The 12,020-nt window shown below is 37.0% G+C and overlaps 1 long non-coding RNA gene across 1 annotated transcript; it reads right to left on the bottom strand.

Moving 5' to 3' along the window:
* Positions 1-4,060: 4,060 nt before the first annotated feature.
* LOC117601478 (uncharacterized) lies at positions 4,061-6,263 on the bottom strand. Its single transcript, XR_004580719.2, has 3 exons — positions 6,080-6,263; positions 4,532-5,963; positions 4,061-4,423 (listed from the first exon to the last, which is right to left on the bottom strand). It is a non-coding gene; the product is annotated as an uncharacterized LOC117601478 (long non-coding RNA).
* Between the last annotated feature and the right edge of the window lie 5,757 nt (positions 6,264-12,020).

Below are 12,020 nucleotides of genomic sequence, written 5' to 3'. Positions count from 1 at the left end.
CGAGCAGGTCGCGACTTCCGGTTCGCCGAACGCTATGGGTCGCAATTTTCGACGACAGGCGAGTCGCAAGCTAAATACTCTTGGTCGTCTCGGTCAGTTGACCGACGGTATGCGTCGGTGGTCGCCATTGGAACTCGTAAAATTCACTTTTCACGTGGTTATATACATATGTATGCATTTGCATGACCAATAAATAATCCCCGCTTGATAGAAACCATCAGTTTCATCGCCATGATGATTCCAATGAGTTTGATGAAAAGAAGAGTAAAATAAGTTCCTCTTCCTTGATTAAGTAACACAACTGCTTCATAGAAAATAAAGCAAGAGATATGTATAAGGGATATAATAAAAAATCCAAAATAAATAAAAATAAAATGTATGTTGAAATATAGAATTTATTTATAAAAGTAGATAGCATCCTAAAATAAATAATCTATAATAAATAAAAATAAAATATATATTGAAATATAGAATTTATTTAAAATAGTAGACAGAACGATATAAATAGGAAAATTTCAATTTTATATTGAAAAAGTTATTTCCACTTTGGTTCGCCGATAGATAGTAATAAATGGTCAGGGATTGAAGAATAATGTGGAGTTCCTGTGGTTTGTCCGCGACGATATGGACTAGATAAGATGAGTGCACGACCACGTACACGGTGGACGTTGCAAACTGGCTGGATTCCACTTTTCTTGGAATGCAATCGGTCTTTCCGTTCCTGCGCGGTAACTCTATCGCTTGATTCCACTCGAGGATCCACCGGTCACTTTTACTTTTGCTTCCTTCACCTTCGAGCCGCCTCCTTGCTCTCGCCTTTTTTCTCACGGTAACATCTGTCCGAGACTCGACTACACACCACTCGCCAACTACACTCTATCGTTCATTATTCTCTTTAACTTACAATTAGCCGAAGTGCTATTACCGAATAGAGTGAGGTCGAGGGTTATTTTTAATTATTATGAGTAATTAGAGAAGGATTTGTTAATCAGTTATTGTCGATAGGATTGAATTTGGAGATATTAGTTTCATAATTTTAGAATAATTAGAATTAAAAATTGAGTAGAATACAGTTCTATGATATAGGATTTGTTAATAGAATTGAATAGAATGCATTTTGAGGTAATTAAAATCCCATAATTTTAGAGTGATGAGAGTTAAAAATTTATTATAATTGAGTTCTATGGTATAAGGTTTATTAATTTGTTAAATTTTGTGATTTGAGAATAATTGTTGTAGAGTCCCATTCCTTAGGATCATTAGTGACTCACTATCACTTTCTCTATCATTATAATTGAGTTCCATAACTCCAATATATCATCACTGAAATTCAAAACTCAAATTATAATTTTTATTATAAATCATTCCCAACTTGAAAATCACCATTATTAATATTATTCCAAAATACTTGAATTCAAGGGTCTCTGGAAAGGAGTTCCATGACTTTCAGGGTCATACCTATCGGGTGCTCTCCTAACAAGGAGTCGTAAAACATTGACGTGATAAGTTAAGAATCATTAATTCACAACCTTCTACCGCCTTCAATGATCTTTTACTGTTGTTTATTGAATTCATTGCAATTTCCAAGGATGCTTGGTCTTCCTCTTCTTTTTCTTTCCTCTGTTCTCGATCAACGAAAATTAATATAAAAAGCAAGGATACCGATTCTTGAAACGTAGGAAGAATCACGTTATCATTCGAATAAGAACATCGAAACTCTTGAAGCTACGCAATTGAGAAGTCAATGAACGCAATGAATTAAATTGATCGGCTGCGTAATGGAGACAAATTGAAGGAACACCGTCGAATTAGACGATGCGCGTCTTGTTTGCACGACATTACGTGTATGGAATTCCTGTGCTAGAATTTCATTTCAATTCTTTTATGAAATAACAAATATATTTAATTATACATTAGTTAAATGCATAATTTGTATAAGTACAGTGTAAAATTTAGAGAACAAAATTAAATTTAAAATGGGGCTCCCTCCATGGTCCGTCATCCAAGGATTAATGCCAGGCTCTAAATTATAGCATAAATTATAATTTATATTCGCTACCTTAGGATACTTTCCCGCGGCGTGGAAAGTGGCCAAGGTTGTCCCTATTTACAAACCGTGCAAGCCTCGAAATTTAGTTTCTACTTTTAGACCAATCAGCTTTCTCTCCGTTCTGGATAAATTCTTTGAGAGGTGTATCTTTGACATTCTTTTAAAACGCCTGAACGACAAGGGCACGATCATCGATCAGCAGTTGGGCTTTAGGAGAAATCACTCCATAATCCAACAGGTCATTCGAATAGCACAGTCTATCACTTGCAATCTCAATCTTCGGCATTGCAGCGGAATGATCTTACTTGATTTGGCCAAGGCGTTTGATACGGTTTGGCACGATGCACTGCTTTATAAGTTGCATCGGATGGGCCTTGATCATGGCACTATACGGCTTATACAGGTGTACCTAAGTCACAGACTGATGTCGCTCCACTACCGAGGTTCAAGCTGACGCTCGTACCATGTGCCCGCTAGGGTTCCCTAGGGCTCGATCCTAGGTCCTTTACTTTTTATTCTTTACATCAATGACATACCGTCCGTCTTTAACTACCTTCTCGCGTTGTTCGCAGATTATAATATAAATATAAAAATGACGAAAATAAGAATCAATATATAGACGCTTATTTTCGATGAACAATTAGTATAAAATATTTAACGAATTATATTTGCTTCATACTTCATTATACCAATGTCCAACATTGGTATATGGTCGCCCCACTGTGCGGCGGGACGACGCTAATCATCCATTTCTCTACTCATTGCTAAAAAATAACAGCATAAATTATAATTTATTATTTCCTAAAAGAATAGAAAATTGATAATAAAATAAAAATTAATACTTGTATAAAAATAAATACACTGTCCCATTCGATATCATAATTTTTTTCTCAAATACAACAAAGTAAACCAGGATCATAATGAAAAAACTGATTAATATTCAGTATGGAATATTTCAACGTTCATAATCGAGAAACACATGAATGTTTTCCCGGTACGAGATTATTGAAACGGATACACCGACGAGGATGTATAAGTGCAGGCAAGGACATTCGATATTACAACTCCTATGCGTGTACATATTATTCAGATTTCTTGCTTGAATCGGCTGTTTACGGGACCACGGTGGCCCATGAATTCCAATGCATATAAATACGATTATTTATAAAGGTCCCGCGTCAATTTGCGCGTGAAATTAGACCGCGTTCCATTTTCGACACGTTCAGAAAGGCACGTGAAAGTTGTCGCGAAAAAAAGATAATACTGTCCTCGATAAGCATACCGAGTTTTTGTTCATGGTGCTCGAGAGTGGAGGTGTAGTTTCTTGTTAAGAAACAATATTATATTCTCTGTTCAGAATATTTAAAAATTTAAATATCTCTTAATGAAAATATAATAATAATTTAAGATTCTTACAAAAATAGTACACCCTATAGACACCGTAGCACTCAGAAAAGGAATATAAAGTAGGAGAGGGTGACAAATAAAGAAGAGCGGTAAAAAAGAAAGGTAAAAATAGAAATAGAAATAAGATGAAAGCGAGGAGATAAAAATAGAAGAAAGAGTCTGGTTGACTGGAAGAAGAATGAGAAGGACCGGTTAATCCGTAAATGAGGACGTTGATGGTGGTACGACGCAAGTAAAATGGAATCGAAGCAAGGGGTGTGGAGGACAAGGCGGATACAATGCCAATCCCATTGCAATTACTCTTGCACCAGAGTACACGCAATCTTGCTTTTGAGAATTGTCAATGTATCAAATATGTCATTAGCATTGGGAAAGATCGTTCTCTTTGTCATAGGTCAGGTACCCAGAATTACAAACTGAAGTCATCGTAGACCCTGAGGAGATTTTATTTAAAATTAAAATATGAAACAGCTGTTAATAATAGTAATCTTTTTTGATGAATTGGAAAAATATTTTCAAATAAATATTACTAGATTTTACAAATTTGCAACTGCTACCAAAATTCTGATTTTTCAATACGAAATTATCAATAAAAATCGCTCTTCCATAAAGAATGAAAATAAAAATATAAATAACATCTTAATTGATATTCCTACACTTTTAAGTTTACCTGTATTATACGATCGATTTAATCGAAAATCATCCAGTCATTTCAGAATAGAATAAAAAACTGATAAATAAGAGAAAATAAATTTTACGATACGCTCGATCGTTATTAAGTCATCGAATACACTTTGGCTCATCGATGACCGGTAGCAATTTCAATTTTTTGCCATAAATTATTCCCTGGATACATCTCCTCTCGAGCACTTCCAGCAACGTGTTATCCATAATAATTGCATAACGAGGAAATACCTGGTTGGTCGTCGTTCGTGTTTCGAAAATTTCTCGCAATCCATTTGGTTACTATGAAACAAAGAGTGTGTGTGTTAGAATCAAACTTGGCGTAAAGACGATCGTAAAATGACGCTTAGCTCATGAATTTGCGACGATTTACGGAGAAACTGTTTTTACCGTTCTTCCTTCCATTCGGTTTAAAGCATTTGCGAAACGTTGTAATTTTTCTTTAAGATTCTGCGATTTTTCAGGCTAACTTTATGATTTCGTGTACGTCAGTTTAATATTTCTTTTGTTTTCTGTAAACGAATGTGCATCGTCTGAGAAAAAATATGTAATACGATCTGTAGCGTTAATTAGACATTTTGCTTCAGAGTAAGTGTCAATGAACACTGGAAAATCCGTTGTTTACTCTACATCTTCACGTAGACCTTAATAGTCCCACTATTCGTGCCGTGTTTCAAGGTAGACGCAAAGGAATGCGAAAGATGCCACTGCATAGTCTACAGCTTCAAGAACTTCAAAGGTACCATTATTTGCTCTACTGCGAGTGGGCATCAATGGAAGCCCTGGATACCTTACAATTCCAAGTAGACATCAATGAACAACTCGCAGTATTATTGCTTACCTTACACTTCCAAGTAGATGCCGAAGGCATTATTACTTATTCTACATCTTCAAACAGAGATTTCAACGTGCCATTACTCTGAGCAGACTTAAAGCAATACCAGAAACTACATTGTTTGTTCTACATATCCTCCTGCAGTTTATTCAACCCTGGATCACTAATCAAACATGGATTACTAGATGCCTCTAACCAAACATCAAAGTAGTACCGAAGGTGCCATTATCCACTCCGCGTCGCGAAACACGAGTCAGTGAACCCTGAAGACGTGTTATTACGCGTTCTGAGGTTGTAAGAAGCATTCATCGAGAGGAGCTTCCTTGGATCTTCTTAGGATCGATATAAGCTTTCTCTAGGTTCGTGTTTGGATCCTCCTAGAATCGTCTTTAAGCTTTCCTAGGTTCAACTTTCAGTCCTCCTAAATTCGCTCTTGGATCTTCCTAGAACCGACTTTGGAACCTCCGAGGGTCTCCTTTAAGTTTCCCTAGGGTTATCTTTGAATCTACCTAAATTCGCTCTTGGATTTCCCTAGATTCCACTTTAGATCCCCTATAATTGTCTTTGGATTTTCCTAGAATCAACTTTGGATCTCCCTGGGATCGCTTTTAAATTTACCTAGGATCGACGTTGGATCTCCCTAGAATCGCCTTTAAGTTTCCCTAGGTTCAACTTTGAATCCTCCTAAATTCGTTCTTGGATCTTCCTAGAATCAACTTTGGAACCTCCTAGGGTCTCCTTCAAGTTTCTTTAGAGTGGACTTTGTATCTTCCTAAAGTTGCTCTTGGATTTCCTTAGATTTCATTTGAAATCCCCTAGAATCGCCTTTAGATTTCCCTAGAGTCAGCTTTGGATCTCCCTAGGATCGCCTTTAAGTTTCCCTAGGATCAACTTCGTTGCCTTTGAATCTCGCTTGAATTTCCCTTGAATCTCCTTTGAATTTACCTTGAATCTCCCTTTGATTAACTTCGTCTCTCCCTCGAGCGACTGTTGGCAGAACAAAAGCAACAAGTGTAGCTGGAAACTAGTTCTTACGACGAGATGTTGCGTAAACTGGACCGATCAACAATGCGCGTTAAGTCGAACGGAAAGCAACTCCCTACCTAGCAGGTCGAGGCAACAACACACAGCAGGATCGAGAGAAGCTGCTGGCAGTGCGTGGCGGGTAGTTGCTCGACCAGGTACCGGATCCGAGGATTATTTTTCTTCGCTCCAACACAAGTCTCGAGGTGCACGGCGTGGCCAGCTTCGAAGGTGAAGGCAATGGAAGCGGTGCCGCGCGTGTTTACGAGCTGGAAACGACGCGACGCACGCATCCGCGAGGAAAGCGCGGACGAGGCCGCGCTCTTAGATCCGGGATTCCTGGAAATTACTGCCTCCGGCCTGTCCCTGCGGATTGCTCGTAACACGCCAGCTGACTTATGCCACACCATCGCCACAAACAACACAGAGGACTGGTTTCGCGACGCTACCAGCCTCTGCTTCGAAATTTCGGCGACCTTGACTCGCTTATGTCCACCCTCACGGAATTCGACCGTCTTTATTAACACGTTGAATGTCTCCGACCCACCGATGACTGATACCATCGATTTAATATAATTGAATAATTGGAAGAGATAAATTTGAGAAAATTTCACCTGATATTAATATTGTATTATTTTCTTTTTTCAGATTATGAATGCCACAGGAGACCTGCTTTAATGTGAGTTGATACAATCATTCAAAAATTTCCATAATTATTATTATTATAGCATGTTCACTGAAAATTTTAAACAATGTCGTCCAGTTGGTCCATTTAGAGTTTCCTTGTTTGGGGTACCATTAAATGGACTTTCTCGATTTTCTCGTTCACCTTCCTTTCTTAAAAACAACCATTCGACAATGTTGAACATTTTATCGTTTTAAATATTCATATGTTAAGAATGGAAGAAATGTGTCTGGTACAAACAGTTGCTCGGCAAACGAAACAGCAAAACAGATTTTTTCAATTAAACAACAATCGCGCGGACGGTTAATTGGAAATACGCGTAAACCGTTCGTTGGACCGTTCTGTTCGTCGACTGTGAAATAATTCTTATTCCTTTCGAATTGCTTTATTTCCTTCGGTAAATACTCCCAAGGCGAAACTCAACGCAATCTCGAGGATGTTCCACCGGACAAGCGAAATTAATCAAATTTAATAGGTTGAAGTTGCATTCATTGTCCACCGCGCGTTTCGCGATAAAGCTGGTAAGTGTGATTTCATGTCACGAAGAGAAAAAGATGAGTCTTGATTGTAAAATGAAATTGGTTTACGAATTTAATTGAACGAGAGAAACGCCCATCTCAGGTAGATGGATTATTGAGGATACAGAAGAATGATAATTATTTGTAAAGTATGATTAGCTTTCAAGTTATTCAATTTCTTTACTTCCATGTTGGAACGTGTACAGAAATTGATGTTAATTATGAATTAATTAATTGCATCGTTACACTGTTTCCTCAGTCATTAAGCAACCTTATTAAATATCAAAATATTGATTTACTTAATGTAATTAAACCATTGGATATCTATTTTAAAATTACAGTATGTTAACTGTAATTTGTAGAGAAATTCAGAAATTAATAACAAATGAATATTTTCAATTAATTTTATCAGGAAGGAATAACTTAAAAACTGTTTGATTTTCAATAACAAGAGGTAATTTTTCTTTAAAAAATACTTGCAAATTTACTGACAACATTATAAGCCTCATTATGAAGATAAAAAGTTATTTTCATATGAATGAAATTGAAAAAAATGTTATTTATAGAAGATACGTGGTCGTTTATGAATAATGATGAGCATACGCGAGCTCAAATTATCTGTAGCTTCCTGGAATTCTTTCTTTCCTGCAATATCGTTCATTAATAACTCGTTGATCGTCTTTAGCAACACAAAACGTATAAATTTGGTCCCTGATGGCATTAATGAACGTACGGTTACACGGCGATTTATTCCACTCATCGTCCTCGATTACAGTAAAGGATCGATAAATCATGCGAAGAGTATTGCATCTTTGTAGCCGAATATCTTTTTTCTTTTCTTTCGAATTTGTACTCGTCACTTCCCTATCACGGTCTATTAATTAAATGTCGGCTGAATCGCAACGACACCTTGTCATTTCTTCAACATCACCCATCGTTCACCGTATGTACACGCTTATTTTACTCACACCCATCCGATTGTTCGCTCCAGACGATCATTAATTATATGAATTACACTTTAATTAACCGGTTCCATAGCACGCGTCGACGATACAAACTTTTATTCGACGCGACAGTGAATACTTATTAATAGAATGGATGGCTAATTGCACTTTTCGTTTGTTAGCTTCTTTATCATAAACGTGTAATTTTACAATTAAAATTCTTCTAATTCAATTTGTCCAGAACTAGGTACTAATACTTTTAAGTTTTCTTCTTGAAAAATTCATAGATAGGAAAATTATAATATTACTAATTTGACTTGTAAAATTGTTTCAAAGTTTATTATACAAAACTAGATCAAGAAAATTACAAATCTAATATTGTAAATATCTTAAAAATTATAACAATTTATATGTAGCAAAATTTCTATTTGAAGATAGACATTTGGGAGGGGTTAATCTACTTACTATTTATTCTACTTATTGCTATTGCTTCATTTGTAATATAATTTCAATTTACTTCTATGCTTGGAAGGATTAATCAATTTCAGGTAGAAAGCAATAGGACGACTATCGACGCTTGAATAATTTCTTGAATCGCAGAGGGAAGAGGAGCAAGATAATCGGTACGTTGAACCAGATCGTGTTCCTCTTAGGAAACTTGTAAATCCTGTATCGAACGTAAGCTAGTCGCGAGAAACGGGATCGAGAAATATCACGGCTAGATCGATCCTCTCGTTCGTTTAATCACAGGAAATAGTATACCTGTGATAAGCGGCTGCAATAACTGTTTTACGAGTCATGTTTGTAAAGTAAAGATATAGGGAGCCCATAAAAAATATTTATATCTATTTATTCACCAATTTCCTCGGTTGAAAAATGTTCAAAAATTTATCATCGAACGGGCTATATTTACGGGTTTCCATGCAATTGGACCGATTTATAACTTTTAAAAGATAGAAAAAAAAATTCCATCAAATTTTATGAATTTTTAAGTGAAAATTAATATATTCTTTTTTATTTTCACCAAGTGATTGTACAACACAATTTCTCTGGCAAATCATAGGAACACGTAAGAATGGAAAAAAGTATAGCCATTAATGAATAGCATTAATTATGGTTAATGACGTAACGATTGTCTGGATACTGTCGATAGCACCGTTTCCAGGCGAATTTTTACGTATTACTCAGATCGTAGTTTTGCAACCGGTCTTCCAATCTCCTCTTGCTCTGCACGAAAGTAGCAATTATCCATTATTCTTGCGATATCGTTTAGAAGTTTTTGCCAGCTCGTTAATGGCCACCCGGATTAAGCAACGAGGATGACGAGGAACAAGCGTGCATTCTACCGCGATATTCACGAAAAAGTGAAACTATACAGAGGTGAAAGAATCAAAGAATAAATGCCTTTAATCTAAATACGAAATTCCATAAATTGTGAATTTTTTTTGAAAAATTCGACAGAACGCCTTGTGTCGTTCACGCGCGATAAGCTTATCCGTGAATTAACCATCGAATCCGTACGAGAGAATGTTATCATTGCAAAATGCAAACTTGTATTTCAAGATATAGAGCAGTATTTCGTTATCGTTGACCTTTGGAAATTGATACACCCACGGGTACACCTTTACGACTGATGGAGAACAACGCGTAGGTGAGGAACGACATACTGATAGGGAGCGATACTTTAATTCCATAGATCTAGGGCTATTATTCAGTTTAAATAGATAATAGATGATTATACTAATTTTCAAATAATTACACTTTCTCCCCTTACAGCGTGTTTAATTTAATTTTTAAAATCATAACCCTCCAAAAAATACCAAAATTATTAATTATTAATTATTACTATTAATTTCATTTTCTATTTAGTTAATATGTAGTTATAAAATCAGCCTAAAATTGTTAGGTTTTATTATGATACATAAGATTTCCAAGGAAATCTCTGTTGATTCTGAAGCCACTCCCTGTTTATGTTATCACATATGTACATACATACAAGATGTGTTTGCATGCAACCATACGAGTGCATAAAGGACGACTCGGCGAACAGGTAGCTCGAGATGCAGCGAGAAATCGAGTTCAAGGACCTCGCTTTTCCGGAATAGAATGCACGTCGCGCGTACTGTTTATGTGTATTACCAACCAACTGGATGCGCAGTCTTTAACTACTAACAATAAGTCTGCATTCTGCATTCAGGAAATGGAAGACAATCGAGATACTAAATCATTCTTCACAGAAGTACGGGGAAAGATATAAAAATTTCAAAATTTATCAGCAATTACAAGCTGTTATAGAAACTAAGATTTTATTCAATATAAGTTTAGGTCAAAATGGCAGTTCAAATATTATACGCTTTCCTTGCTCCTTACAATTTCAATAGAGAAACAATCGATACGTCGAGACTCGTTTAGAAAAGTAATGTTTTTGGAATAGTTGTCTCAAGTCAATTTTCTAAAGCGTCCAAAATGTCCAGACCACGGAGAGACGCCTCGAGCCACGTAACAGCCTACATTTTATTTCCCTGCACTTTTACTCTGCGACTGTGCACGCGGTTCGGCCTTGCTGCGACCTGAATACCTCGGTTCACTATCGTCGGAATTCTGCGCTCGATTTCGATAGATTCGCGATTATCCGTGCCTCTTCCGCGGCCAATGAACGTAATTCAAACAAGTGAAATTTCCATCCCGTGTTATTTGTATTATGCTCGTCCATGGTAAATCGTTAAAATTAAGATTTTTAGAATTTCTACTTCCCCTCTAGCGCCATTTTCCTTAGTCGAGCTTACTTTACTCGATAACATTTTTGCTAAATTACTAACCTTCCTCGTCATACAGAAACCAGAGTCTATTTTTACCTGAATCACCTCGCCACCCTGTGTAACGACTGAGCGCCATAACTATTCGTTTTTCCGCTTCGACTAGACAAAAGCCACTTTTGGAATTCTCTTATCGAGCATGAAACGAAAACACCACGTAACTTTGCGAGCATGTCGGTTTTTATAGTGTCATAGAGACGGCTCGTCGATGAGGCAGGATCGTCCGAACGCAGCAAGAGCCAATGGTAAATTTCACGGATACGTCTCGAGATGCTGCGATCCTGTTTGCTCCAAAGATAACTTCTCTTTTCGTCGCCGATCGAAGCGAGACGAGCGTGTAACCTGTTGCTGAACGAGAGAGGAGCGAGTAGTTTATGTCCATCCAGCTCGTAAAACGTAATGGTTAAGTGGCATGCAGATACGATCGGTGGCCTAGCGAATGGACCCAGCCACACGGTACACCGTACAAAGGACCTGCAGTAACTGCCACGGGCCACGTTTCTATGGTTTGCATGAAAATTGCACGTACCAAGTTCGTTTTCCCGAACGACGATGAGGAAAGTGGTCTGGGACAGGCTGTTTTAAGTTTCGTCATTTTATTGAACTACGAACAGAGAGGGTTTGGACACTGAAATTCCATGGATTCCGGTTATTTATTTAATCGGATTTTTCATGTTGTCCAGCAGTGATTCGAGAATATCTTGAATCTTACTAGTCGGTGCTCGCGGTGTAATCGAGCAGATTGTTTCTAAATACAGTCTCGGACTATCAGATACTGGCAATGATCGTGTAAAATCATATTATTATAGGGTGATTTCCGAGAAACTAAAGACAAGTTATTAAATTTGCGATATGAAACGTTCTGAATAATAAGAAAGTTGAAACTTCGTCTAAAGAATACTCTACTGATCTAGAAAATGATACTAAAGCCAATTTGGACGTATAGGAAGTAAAATAAAATTTCAATCTAACGATTTCAAGATCCTCCAAGGATTCTTAATATTCTGAACGCTTTCTTAGAAAGAACGCATCGACTTTGCCTCTCCCATCGAAGGAAA

Source organism: Osmia lignaria, chromosome 6 (genome assembly GCF_051020975.1).
Source record: "Osmia lignaria lignaria isolate PbOS001 chromosome 6, iyOsmLign1, whole genome shotgun sequence".
Classification (NCBI taxonomy): domain Eukaryota; kingdom Metazoa; phylum Arthropoda; class Insecta; order Hymenoptera; family Megachilidae; genus Osmia; species Osmia lignaria.
This window is presented reverse-complemented; position numbering and strand designations above follow the sequence as displayed.